Genomic DNA, 14850 nt, shown 5'->3' with positions numbered 1-14850 from the left:
ACCTCAGTGGCGCTGTCGACCGAGACTGATGCTGCTGCGAGGAGTGAGCCCCTTGACGCGTTGACAAGTACTCCTCGATTTCAAAAGGTCGCTCCCCATTCCGTGGACAGGCAGCGTTTACGGAAAAACCCCGAAGTCCAGCTCGGCGATATGCACACATCCGGTAAAGATGGCCAGGTTCGCCGCAGTGATAACAAAGCGGAATTCGATCAGGAGTGCGCCATATATCAGCTTTTCGGATCCTAGTCTCGGCTGGGGACGGCGTAAATCGAGGTTTCGGCAGATGCGTGCTTGCTGCGGCGAAAAAAGGTCCAGGGGCGGCGAAAGGAGGTCCAGGGGCGACGAAAGGAGGTACAGGGGTGTTTCTCAGTACCTCGGCGTACGAGACTGCGGGCTGTGTCGGAACTGACGCTTGAACAGGCTGGGCTTGTGGCTGCTGCTCACGGACTGCCTGTCTCACCTCCTCCCGAACAACTTCCCCTAAAGACGAGACCATTGAGGGGTTGCCGTTTAGCTTCTGGAGCTCTTCTCGAACCACCGATCGAATGAGCTCTCGTAATACGTCGATGCCATTCCCGAAGACTGCTGACACCGCGTCTACGGATGCGACGTTAACATCTCGATTGTAGTGCCTCGCTCGCTGTTGCAGAGTCTTTTCAACCGCTGTCGCCTCGGTGCGAAATTCAGCGACGTTCCGTGGGGGACATCGGAGCAAACCGGCAAAAATCTCCTGCTTCACCCCACGCATCAGGTGCCGAAGTTTCTTGTCCTCGCTCACATTTTGATCAGACCGGCGGAATAACCGGCACATGTCTTCCACATACATTGCGACGCTTTCATTGTTGCGCTGGTTTCTTGCCTGCAAGGCAGCTTCAGCTCTTTCCTTGCGGTCTGTACTCGGGTATGTGGCTAGTAGCTCCCGTCGGAAATCATCCCACGATCGAATGGTACCTTCATGGTTTTCAAACCACGTTCGTGCGCTGTCCTGCAATGCGAAATAAACTCGGCGGAGCTTCCGTTCTTCGGGCCATCCGTTGCAGTTGGCGACGCGCTCAAAACCCTCCAGCCAATCCTCGGCGTCTTCATGAGGATCGCCAAGAAAAGGGTCCGGCGTCCGTGGCTCATCGACAACGACGTGCGTGGCAGCGACTGGAGACGAAACGGCGTGTGCGGCAGGGGTTGGAGACGAAATTTCGGTACTCTCACCGGAGGCAGCTGGAGACACTCTGGGCTCTAGTGGCAGGGGAAATTCCGGCGGCTCACCACGTAGACGACGGCTGGAGCGCTGATGAACTGGCGTGAGCTCAGTTGGTTGGACTGCTCGTGGTTCCGGGCTGCTTCCTCGAAGTCCAACTGGGTTTGGGATCATTACCCAGCACTTCCACCAGAATTGTTACGTACAATCCAAATGGTGTACGAATAACTGTTTATTGGGGCGAACTTGTGCCCGAAAAGTAGCGGCGTCTGTAACAGGCGATCAGCAAAAAGGGATCAATCTCCGAGAGAGAAAAACGCTCGAGCGGTGGTCCACTTCTTCTTCATCAAAATCCCGTGCTGAGGAAGCGCGCGCCGTCACGGCCTTTTCTTGTTTGATCATAAAGCCGCTGATCTCTTGGGGGGGCGCATGAACTAGCGCGCGTAGTTTGAATACTGCGTTCACTTTGCGTCAATATTGTGTTAGGGCAAGGAGGGGCGAGCCCTTGGGTATACACTTCTTTCCCTTATTTTCATTGAACGAGGGTCTCATACTGGCAGACATGGTGTGTTTGGGTTCTACAAGAGGGACAATTATTCAGCTGCCCGCTCATAATAAGTTCATGTGCTACGTGACGCCAAAACATGCGCATAAGAGTGTTTTCACACTCGTCGTTTGGCTTATAGATGGCGCTGACTGTCACTCCTACTTCTAAATTCACATATAAACCCAAAAAGTGGATGGAGGGAAGGCCGCTGTGGTAGCTCAGTGGTTAGAGCATCGAACGCGTTATACGAAGGTCGTAGCTTCGAATCCTGCTCACGGCTGGTTATTTTTTCATCCACTTTTCTTTCTTAATATTTACATTCCATTGGTTCTAATAACTTCCCTTGTACATTCCTTGGCATTACTGTCTGTTAGATCTCATTATTATTGTGTTAGGGCACGGAGGGGCGAGCCCTTGGGTATACACTTCTTTCCCTTATTTTCATTGAACGAGGGTCTCTACAGGCACACTAGGTGTGTTTGGGTTGTATTAAAGGGACAATTATTCAGCTGCCCGCTCATACTAGGTTCACGTGCTACGTGACGCCAAAACATGCGCATAAGAGTGTTTTCACACTCGTTGTTTGGCTTATAGATGGCGCTTACTGTCACTCCTACTTCTAAATTCACATATAAATCCAAAAAGTGGATGGAGGGAAGGCCGCTGTGGTAGCTCAGTGGTTAGAGCATCGAACGCGTTAATTGAAGGTCGTAGGTTCGATTCGTGCTCACGGCTGGTTAATTTTTCATTCACTTTTTTTCTTCTTATTTACATTCCATTGGTTCTAATAACTTTCCCTGCACATTCCTTGGCATTACTGTCCGTTAGATCTCATTAATATTGTGTTAGGGCACGGAGGGGCGAGCCCTTCGGTATACACTTCTTTCCCTTATTTTCAATGAACGAGGGTCTCGTACTGGCAGACTTGGTGTGTTTAGGTTGTATGAGAGGGAAAATTAATCAGCTGCCCGCTCGTAATAAATTTGCGTGCTACGTGACGCCAAAACATGCGCATAAGAGTGTCTTCACACTCATCGTTTGGCTTATAGATGGCGCTGACTGTCAATCCTACTTCTAAATTCACATATAAACCCAAAAAAGAGGACGGAGGGAAGGCTGCCGTGTTAGCTCTGTCGTTAGAGCATCGAACGCGTTACTCGAAGGTCGTAGGTTTGATTACTGCTCACGGCTGGTTGTTTTTTCATCCACTTTTCTTTCTTCTTATTTACATTCCATTGGTTCTAATAACTTCCCCTCTACATTCCTTGGCATTACTGTCTGTTAGATCTCATTAGTATTGTGTTAGGGCACGGAGGGGTGAGCCCTTGGGTATACACTTCTTTCCCTTATTTTCATTGAACGAGGGTCTCGTACTGGCACACATGGTGTGTTTAGGTTGTACAAGAGGGACAATTATTTAGGTGCCCGCTCATAATAAGTTCACGTGCTACGTTACGCCAAAACATGCGCATAAGAGTGTTTTCACACTCGTCGTTTGGCTTATAGATGGCGCTGACTGTCACTCCTACTTCTAAATTCACATATAAACCCAAAAAGTGGATGGAGGGAAGGCCCCTGTGGTAGCTCAGTGGTTAGAGCATCGAACGCGTTATACGAAGGTCGTAGCTTCGAATCCTGCTCACGGCTGGTTATTTGTTCATCCACTTTTCTTTCTTATTATTTACATTCCATTGGTTCTAATAACTTCCCATGTACATTCCTTGGCATTACTGTCTGTTAGATCTCATTATTATTGTGCTAGCGTACGGAGGGGCGAGCCTTTGGGTATACACTTCTTTCCCTTATTTTCATTGCACGAGGGTCTCTACAGGCAGACTAGGTGTGTTTAGGTTGTATTAGAGGGACAATTATTCAGCTGCCCGCTCATAATAAGTTCACGTGCTACATGACGCCAAAACAGGCGCATAAGAGTGTTTTCACACTCGTCGTTTGGCTTATAGATGGCGCTGGCTGTCACTCCTACTTCTAAATTCGCATATAAACCCAAAAAAGTAGACGGAGGGAAGGCCGCTGTGGTAGCTCTGTGGTTGAAGCATCTAATGCGTTAGTCGAAGGTCGTAGATTCGATTCCTGCTCACGGCTGGTTATTTTTTCATCCACTTTTCTTTCTTCTTATTTACATTCCATTGGTTCTAATAACTTCCCGTGTACATTCCTTGGCATTACTGTCTGTTAGATCTCATTAATATTGTGTTAGGGCACGGAGGGGCGAGCCCTTGGGTATACACTTCTTTCCCTTATTTTCATTGAACGAGGGTCTCATACTGGCAGACATAGTGTGTTTGGCTTCTAAAAGAGGGACAATTATTAAGCTGCCCGCTCATAATAAGTTCATGTGCTACGTGACGCCAAAACATGCGCATAAGAGTGTTTTCACACTCGTCGTTTGGCTTACAGATGGCGCTGACTGTCACTCCTACTTCTAAATTCACATATAAACCCAAAAAGTGGATGGAGGGAAGGCCGCTGTGGTAGCTCAGTGGTTGGAGCATCGAACGCGTTATTCGAAGGTTGTAGGTTCGATTCGTGCTCACGGCTGGTTAATTTCTCATTCACTTTTCTTTCTTCTTAATTACATTCCATTGGTTCTAATAACTTCCCCTGCACATTCCTTGGCATTACTGTCCGTTAGATCTCATTAATATTGTGTTAGGGCACGGAGGGGTGAGCCCTTGGGTATACACTTCTTTCCCTTATTTTCATTGAACGAGGGTCTCATACTGGCAGACTTGGTGTGGTTATGTTGTACAAGAGGGACAATTAATCAGCTGCCCGCTCATAATAAGTTCACGGGCTACGTAACGCCAAAACATGCGCATAAGAGTGTTTTCACACTCGTCGTTTGGCTTATAGATGGCGCTGGCTGTCACTCCTACTTCTAAATTCGCATATAAACCCAAAAAAGTGGACCGAGGGAAGGCCGCTGTGGTAGCTCAGTGGTTAGAGCATCGAACGCGTTATTCGAAGGTCGTAGGTTCGATTCCTGCTCACGGCTGGTTATTTTCTCATCTACTTTTCTTTCTTATTATTTACATTCCATTGGTTATAATAACTTCCCCTGCACAATCCTTGGCATTACTGTCTGTTAGATCTCATTAATATTGTGTTAGGGCACGGAGGGGCGAGCCCTTGTGTGTACACTTCTTTCCCTTATTTTCACTGAACAAGGGTCTCATACTGGCAGACTTAGTGTGTTTAGGTTGTATAAGTGCGACAAATAATCAGCTACTAGCTCATAATAAGTTCACGTGCTACGTGACGCCAAAACATGCGCATAAGAGTGTTTTCACACTCGTCGTTTGGCTTATAGATGGCGCTGACTGTCACTCCTACTTCTAAATTCACATATAAACCCAAAAAGTGGTTGCAGGGAAGGCCGCTGTGGTAGCTCAGTGGTTAGAGCATCGAACGCGTTATTCGAAGGTCGTAGGTTCGATTCGTGCTCAAAGCTGGTTAATTTTTCATCCACTTTTTTTTCTTCTTATTTACATTCCATTGGTTCTAATAACTTCCCCTTCTCTTTCCTTGGCATTACTGTCCGTTAGATCTCATTAATATTGTGTTAGGGCACGGAGGGGCGAGCCCTTGGGTATACACTTCTTTTCCTAATTTTCATTAAACGAGGGTCTCGTACTGGCAGACTTGGTGTGTTTAGGTTGTATGAGAGGGACAATTATTCAGCTGCCCGCTCATAATAAGTTTGCGTGCTACGTGACACCAAAACATGCGCATAAGAGTGTTTTCACACTCGTCGTTTGGCTTATAGATGGCGCTGACTGTCACTCCTACTTCTAAATTCACATATAAACACAATAAGTGGTTGGAGGGAAGGCCGCTGTGGTAGCTCAATGGTTAGAGCATCGAACGCGTTATTCGAAGGTCGTAGCTTCGATTCCTGCTCACGGCTCGTTATTTTTTCATCCACTTTTCTTTCTTATTATTTACATTCCATTGGTTCTAATAACTTCCCATGTACTTTCCTTGGCATTCTTGTCTGTTAGATCTCATTATTATTGTGTTAGGGCACGGAGGGGCGAGCCCTTGGGTACAAACTTCTTTCACTTATTTTCATTGAACGAAGGTCTCTACAGGCAGACTAGGTGTGATTAGGTTGTATTAGATTGACAATTATTCAGCTTCCCGCTCATAATAGGTTCACGTGCTACGTGACGCCAAAACATGCGCATAAGAGTGTTTTCACACTCGTCGTTTGGCTTATAGATGGCGCTTACTGTCACTCCTACTTCTAAATTCACATAAAAACCCAAAAAGTGGATGAAGGGAAGGCCGCTGTGGTAGCTCAGTGGTTAGAGCATCGAACGCGTTATTCGAAGGTCGTAGGTTCGATTCGTGCTCACGGCTGGTTAATTTTTAATCCACTTTTTTTTCTTCTTATTTACATTCCATTGGTTTTAATATCTTCCCCTGCACATTCCTTGGCATTACTGTCTGTTAGATCTAATTAATATTGTGTTAGGGCACGGAGGGGCGAGCCCTTGGGTGTACACTTCTTTCCCTTATTTTCATTGAACAAGGGTCTCATACTGGCAGACTTGGTGTGTTTAGGTTGTATAAGAGCGACAATTATTCAGCTACCCACTCATAATAAGTTCACGTGCTACGTGACGCCAAAACATGCGCATAAGAGTGTTTTCACACTCGTCGTTTGGCTTATAGATGGCGCTGGCTGTCACTTATACTTCTAAATTCGCATATAAACCCAAAAAAGTGGACGGAGGGAAGGCCGCTGTGGTAGCTCAGTGGTTAGAGCATCGAACGCGTTATTCGAAGGTCGTAGGTTCGATTCCTGCTCACGGCTGGTTATTTTCTCATCTACTTTTCTGTCTTCTTATTTACATTTCATTGGTTCTAATAACTTCCCCTGTACATTCCTTGGCATTACTGTCTGTTAGATCTCATTAATATTGTGTTAGGGCACGGAGGGGCGAGCCCTTGGGTATACACTTCTTTCCCTAATTTTCATTGAACGAGGGTCTCGTACTGGCAGACTTGGTGTGTTTAGGTTGTACAAGAGGGACAATTAATCAGCTGCCCGCTCATAATAAGTTCACGCGCTACGTAACGCCAAAACATGCGCATAACAGTGTTTTCACACTCGTCGTTTGGCTTATAGATGGCGCTGACTGTCACTCCTACTTCTAAATTCAGATATAAACCCAACAAGTGGATGCAGGGGAAGGCCGCTGTGGTAGCTCAATGGTTAGAGCATCGAACGCGTTATTCGAAGGGCGTAGCTTCGATTCCTGCTCACGGCTGGTTATTTTTTCATCCACTTTTCTTTCTTATTATTTACATTCCATTGGTTCTAATAACTTCCCCTGTACAATCCTTGGCATTACTGTCTGTTAGATCTCATTATATTGTTTTAGGGCACGGAGGGGCGAGCCCTTGGGTGTACACTTCTTTCCCTTATTTTCACTGAACAAGGGTCTCATACTGGCAGACTTAGTGTGTTTAGGTTGTATAAGAGCGACAATTAATCAGCTACCAGCTCATAATAAGTTCACGTGCTACGTGACGCCAAAACATGCGCATAAGAGTGTTTTCACACTCGTTGTTTGGCTTATAGATGGCGCTGACTGTCACTCCTACTTCTAAATTCACATATAAACCAAAAAAGTGGATGGAGGGAAGGCCGCTGTGGTAGCTCAGTGGTTAGAGCATCGAACGCGTTATTCGAAGGTCGTAGGTTCGATTCGTGCTCACGGCTGGTTAATTTTTCATCCACTTTTTTTTCTTTTTATTTACATTCCATTGGCTCTAACAACTTCCCCTGCACATTCCTTGGCATTACTGTCCGTTAGATCTCATTAATATTGTGCTAGGGCATGGAGGGGCGAGCCCTTGGGTATACACTTCTTTCCCTTATTTTCATTAAACGAGGGTCTCGTACTGGCAGACTTGGTGTGTTTAGGTTGTATGAGAGGGACAATTATTCAGCTGCCCGCTCATAATAAGTTTGCGTGCTACATGACGCCAAAACATGCGTATAACAGTGTCTTCACACTCGTCGTTTGGCTTATTGATGGCGCTGACTGTCAATCCTACTTCTAAATTCACATATAAACCCAAAAAAGAGGACGGAGGGAAGGCTGCCGTGTTAGCTCTGTCGTTAAAGCATCGAACGCGTTACTCGAAGGTCGTAGGTTTGATTACTGCTCACGGCTGGTTATTTTTTCATCCACTTTTCTTTCTTTTTATATACATTCCATTGGTTCTAATAACTTCCCCTGTACATTCCTTGGCATTACTGTCTGTTAGATCTCATTAATATTGTGTTAGCGCACGTAGGGACGAGCCCTTGGGTATGCACTTCTTTCCCTAATTTTCATTGAACGAGGGTCTCGTACTGGCAGACTTGGTGTGTTTAGGTTGTACAAGAGGGACAATTATTCAGCTGCCCGCTCATAATAAGTTCACGCGCTACGTAACGCCAAAACATGCGCATAAGAGTGTTTTCACACTCGTCGTTTGGCTTATAGATGGCGCTGACTGTCACTCCTACTTCTAAATTCACATATAACCCAAAAAGTAGATGCAGGGGAAGGCCGCTGTGGTAGCTCAATGATTAGAGCATCGAACGCGTTATTCGAAGGTCGTAGCTTCGATTCCTGCTCACGGCTGGTTATTTTTTCATCCACTTTTCTTTCTTATTATTTACATTCCATTGGTTCTAATAACTTCCCATGTACTTTCCTTGGCATTACTGTCTGTTAGATCTCATTATTATTGTGTTAGGGCACGGAGGGGCGAGCCCTTGGGTACACACTTCTTTCCCTTATTTTCATTGAACGAGGGTCTCTACAGGCAGACTAGGTGTAATTAGGTTGTATTAGATTGACAATTATTCAGCTTCCCGCTCATAATAGGTTCACGTGCTACGTGACGCCAAAACATGCGCATAAGAGTGTTTTCACACTCGTCGTTTGGCTTATAGATTGCGCTGACTGTCACTCCTACTTCTAAATTCACATATAAACCCAAAAAGTGGATGGAGGGAAGGCCGCTGTGGTAGCTCAGTGGTTAGAGCATCGAACGCTTTATTCGAAGGTCGTAGCTTCGAATCCTGCTCACGGCTGGTTATTTTTTCATCCACTTTTCTTTCTTATTATTTACATTCCATTGGTTCTAATAACTTCCCATGTACTTTCCTTGGCATTACTGTCTGTTAGATCTCATTATTATTGTGTTAGGGCACGGAGGGGCGAGCCCTTGGGTATACACTTCTTTCCCCTATTTTCATTGAACGAGGGTCTCTACAGGCACACTAGGTGTGATTAGGTTGTATTAGATTGACAATTATTCAGCTGCCCGCTCATAATAGGTTCACGTGCTACGTGACGCCAAAAAATGCGCATAAGAGTGTTTTCACACTCGTCGTTTGGCTTATAGATGGCGCTTACTGTCACTCCTACTTCTAAATTCACATATAAACCCAAAAAGTGGATGGAGGGAAGGCCGCTGTGGTAGCTCAGTGGTTAGAGCATCGAACGCGTTATTCGAAGGTCGTCGGTTCGATTCGTGCTCACGGCTGGTTAATTTTTCACCCACTTTTTTTCTTCTTATTTACATTTCATTGGTTCTAATAACTTCCCCTGTACATTCCTTGGCATTACTGTCTGTTAGATCTCATTAATATTGTGTTAGGGCACGGAGGGGCGAGCCCTCGGGTATACACTTCTTTCCCTAATTTTCATTGAACGAGGGTCTCGTACTGGCAGACTTGGTGTGTTTAGGTTGTACAAGAGGGACAATTAATCAGCTGCCCGCTCATAATAAGTTCACGTGCTACGTAACGCCAAAACATGCGCATAAGAGTGTTTTCACACTCGTCGTTTGGCTTATAGTAGGCGCTGACTGTCACTCCTACTTCTAAATTCACATATAAACCCAAAAAGTGGATGCAGGGGGAGGCCGCTGTGGTAGCTCAATGGTTAGAGCATCGAACGCGTTATTCGAAGGTCGTAGCTTCGATTCCTGCTCACGGCTGGTTAATTTTTCATCCACTTTTCTTTCTTATTATTTACATTCCATTGGTTCTAATAACTTCCCCTGTACAATCCTTAGCATTACTGTCTGTTAGATCTCATTAATATTGTGTTAGGGCACGGAGGGGCGAGCCCTTGGGTGTACACTTCTTTCCCTTATTTTCACTGAACAAGGGTCTCATACTGGCAGACTTAGTGTGTTTAGGTTGTATAAGAGCGACAATTAATCAGCTACCAGCTCATAATAAGTTCACGTGCTACGTGACGCCAAAACATGCGCATAAGAGTGTTTTCACACTCGTCGTTTGGCTTATAGATGGCGCTGGCAGTCACTCCTACTTCTAAATTCGCATATAAACCCAAAAAAGTGGACGGAGGGAAGGCCGCTGTGGTAGCTCAGTGGTTAGAGCATCGAACGCGTTATTCGAAGGTCGTAGGTTCGATTCCTGCTCATGGCTGGTTATTTTCTCATCTACTTTTCTTTCTTATTATTTACATTCCATTGGTTCTAATAACTTCCCCTGTACAATCCTTGGCATTACTGTCTGTCAGATCTCATTATTATTGTGTTAGGGCACGGAGGGGCGAGCCCTTGGGTGTACACTTCTTTCCCTTATTTTCACTGAACAAGGGTCTCATACTGGCAGACTTAGTGTGTTTTGGTTGTATGAGAGGGTCATTTATTCAGCTGCCCGCTCATAATAAGTTTGCGTGCTACATGACGCCAAAACATGTGCATAACAGTGTCTTCACACTCGTCGTTTGGCTTATAGATGGCGCTGACTGTCAATCCTACTTCTAAATTCACATATAAACCCAAAAAAGAGGACGGAGGGAAGGCTGCCATGTTAGCTCTGTCGTTAGAGCATCGAATGCGTTACTCGAAGGTCGTAGGTTCGCTTCGTGCTCACGGCTGGTTAATTTTTAATCCACTTTTTTTCTTCTTATTTACATTCCATTGGTTTTAATAACTTCCCCTGCACATTCCTTGGCATTACTGTCTGTTAGATCTAATTAATATTGTTTTAGGGCACGGAGGGGCGAGTCTTTGGGTATACACTTCTTTCCCTTATTTTCATTGAACAAGGGTCTCATACTGGCAGACTTGGTGTGTTTAGGTTGTATAAGAGCGACAATTAATCCGCTACCCGCTCATAAAAAGTTCACGTGCTACGTGACGCCAAAACATGCGCATAGGAGTGTTTTCACACTCGTCGTTTGGCTTATAAATGGCGCTGACTGTCACTCCTACTTCTAAATTCACATATAAACCCAAAAAAGTGGACGGAGGAAAGGCCGTTGTGGTAGCTCAGTGGTTAGAGCATCGAACGCGTTATTCGAAGGTCGTAGGTTCGATTCCTGCTCACGGCTGGTTATTTTCTCATCTACTTTTCTGTCTTCATATTTACATTTCATTGGTTCTAATAACTTCCCCTGTACATTCCTTGGCATTACTGTCTGTTAGATCTCATTAATATTGTGTTAGGGCACGGAGGGGCGAGCCCTTGGGTATGCACTTCTTTCCCTTATTATCACTGAACAAGGGTCTCATACTGGCAGACTTAGTGTGTTTAGGTTATATAAGAGCGACAATTAATCAGCTACCAGCTCATAATAAGTTCACGTGCTACATGACGCCAAAACATGCGCATAACAGTGTCTTCACACTCGTCGTTTGGCTTATAGATGGCGCTGACTGTCACTCCTACTTCTAAATTCACATATAAACCCAAAAAGTGGATGGAGGGAAGGCCGCTGTGGTAGCTCAGTGGTTAGAGCATCGAACGCGTTATTCGAAGGTCGTAGGTTCGATTCGTGCTCACGGCTGGTTAATTTTTCATCCACATTTTTTTCTTCTTATTTACATTCCATTGGTTCTAATAACTTCCCCTGCACATTCCTTGGCATTACTGTCCGTTAGATCTCATTAATATTGTGTTAGGGCACGGAGGGGCGAGCCCTTGGGTATACACTTCTTTCCCTTATTTTCATTAAACGAGCGTCTCGTACTGGCAGACTTGGTGTGTTTAGGTTGTATGAGAGGGACAATTATTCAGCTTCCCGCTCATAATAAGTTTGCGTGCTACATGACGCCAAAACATGCGCATAACAGTGTCTTCACACTCGTCGTTTGGCTTATAGATGGCGCTGACTCTCAATCCTACTTCTAAATTCACATATAAACCCAAAAAAGAGGACGGAGGGAAGGCTGCCGTGTTAGCTCTGTCGTTAGAGCATCGAACGCGTTACTCGAAGGTCGTAGGTTTGATTACTGCTCACGGCTGGTTAATTTTTCATCCACTTTTTTTTCTTTTTATTTACATTCCGTTGGTTCTAATAACTTCCCTTGTACATTCCTTGGCATTACTGTCTGTTAGATCTAATTAATATTGTGTTAGGGCACGGAGGGGCGAGCCCTTGGGTGTACACTTCTTTTCCTTATTTTCATTGAACAAGGGTCTCATACTGGCAGACTTGGTGTGTTTAGGTTGTATAAGAACGACAATTAATCAGCAACCCACTCATAATAAGTTCACGTGCTACGTGACGCCAAAACATGCGCATAAGAGTGTTTTCACACTCGTCGTTTGGATTATAGATGGCGCTGGCTGTCACTCCTACTTCTAAATTCGCATATAAACCCAAAAAAGTGGACGGAGGGAAGGCCGCTGTGGTAGCTCAGTGGTTAGAGCATCGAACGCGTTATACGAAGGTCGTAGGTTCGATTCCTGCTCACGGCTGGTTATTTTCTCATCTACTTTTCTGCCTTCTTATTTACATTTCATTGGTTTTAATAACTTCCCCTGTACATTCCTTGGCATTACTGTCTCTTAGATCTCATTATTATTGTGTTAGGGCACGGAGGGGCGAGCCCTTGGGTATACACTTCTTTCCCTAATTTTCATTGAACGAGGGTCTCGTACTGGCAGACTTGATGTGTTTAGGTTGTACAAGAGGGACAATTAATCAGCTGCCCGCTCATAATAAGTTCACGGGCTACGTAACGCCAAAACATGCGCATAAGAGTGTTTTCACACTCGTCGTTTGGCTTATAGATGGCGCTGGCTGTCACTCCTACTTCTAAATTCGCATATAAACCCAAAAAAGTGGACCGAGGGAAGGCCGCTGTGGTAGCTCAGTGGTTAGAGCATCGAACGCGTTATTCGAAGGTCGTAGGTTCGATTCCTGCTCACGGCTGGTTATTTTCTCATCTACTTTTCTTTCTTAGTATTTACATTCCATTGGTTATAATAACTTCCCCTGTACAATCCTTGGCATTACTGTCTGTTAGATCTCATTAATATTGTGTTAGGGCACGGAGGGGCGAGCCCTTGGGTGTACACTTCTTTCCCTTATTTTCACTGAACAAGGGTCTCATACTGGCAGACTTAGTGTGTTTAGGTTGTATAAGCGCGACAATTAATCAGCTACTAGCTCATAATAAGTTCACGTGCTACGTGACGCCAAAACATGCGCATAAGAGTGTTCTCACACTCGTCGTTTGGCTTATAGATGGCGCTGACTGTCACTCCTACTTCTATATTCACATATAAACCCAAAAAGTGGTTGGAGGGAAGGCCGCTGTGGTAGCTCAGTGGTTAGAGCATCGAACGCGTTATTCGAAGGTCGTAAGTTCGATTCGTGCTCACGGCTGGTTAATTTTTCATCCACTTTTTTTTCTTATTTACATTCCATTGGTTCTAATAACTTCCCCTTCTCTTTCCTTGGCATTACTGTCCGTTAGATCTCATTAATATTGTGTTAGGGCACGGAGGGGCGAGCCCTTGGGTATACACTTCTTTCCCTTATTTTCATTAAACGAGGGTCTCGTACTGGCAGACTTGGTGTGTTTAGGTTGTATGAGAGGGACAATTATTCAGCTGCCAGCTCATAATAAGTTTGCGTGCTACGTGACGCCAAAACATGCGCATAAGAGTGTTTTCACACTCGTCGTTTGGCTTATAGTAGGCGCTGACTGTCACTCCTACTTCTAAATTCACATATAAACCCAAAAAGTGGATGCAGGGGGAGGCCGCTGTGGTAGCTCAATGGTTAGAGCATCGAACGCGTTATTCGAAGGTCGTAGCTTCGATTCCTGCTCACGGCTGGTTAATTTTTCATCCACTTTTCTTTCTTATTATTTACATTCCATTGGTTCTAATAACTTCCCCTGTACAATCCTTGGCATTACTGTCTGTTAGATCTCATTAATATTGTGTTAGGGCACGAAGGGGCGAGCCCTTGGGTGTACACTTCTTTCCCTTATTTTCACTGAACAAGGGTCTCATACTGGCAGACTTAGTGTGTTTAGGTTGTATAAGAGCGACAATTAATCAGCTACCAGCTCATAATAAGTTCACGTGCTACGTGACGCCAAAACATGCGCATAAGAGTGTTTTCACACTCGTCGTTTGGCTTATAGATGGCGCTGGCTGTCACTCCTACTTCTAAATTCGCATATAAACCCAAAAAAGTGGACGGAGGGAAGGCCGCTGAGGTAGCTCAGTGGTTAGAGCATCGAACGCGTTATTCGAAGGTCGTAGGTTCGATTCCTGCTCATGGCTGGTTATTTTCTCATCCACATTTTTTTCTTCTTATTTACATTCCATTGGTTCTAATAACTTCCCCTGCACATTCCTTGGCATTACTGTCCGTTAGATCTCATTAATATTGTGTTAGGGCACGGAGGGGAGAGCCCTTGGGTATACACTTCTTTCCCTTATTTTCATTAAACGAAGGTCTCGTACTGGCAGACTTGGTGTGTTTAGGTTGTATGAGAGGGACAATTATTCAGCTTCCCTCTCATAATAAGTTTGCGTGCTACATGACGCCAAAACATGCGCATAACAGTGTCTTCACACTCGTCGTTTGGCTTATAGATGGCGCTGACTCTCAATCCTACTTCTAAATTCACATATAAACCCAAAAAAGAGGACGGAGGGAAGGCTGCCGTGTTAGCTCTGTCGTTAGAGCATCGAACGCGTTACTCGAAGGTCGTAGGTTTGATTACTGCTCACGGCTGGTTAATTTTTCATCCACTTTTTTTTCTTTTTATTTACATTCCGTTGGTTCTAATA

This window comes from Rhipicephalus microplus, chromosome X (genome assembly GCF_043290135.1).
Source record: "Rhipicephalus microplus isolate Deutch F79 chromosome X, USDA_Rmic, whole genome shotgun sequence".
In the NCBI taxonomy this organism is placed as follows: domain Eukaryota; kingdom Metazoa; phylum Arthropoda; class Arachnida; order Ixodida; family Ixodidae; genus Rhipicephalus; species Rhipicephalus microplus.
Note: the sequence above shows the minus strand (reverse complement) of the source record.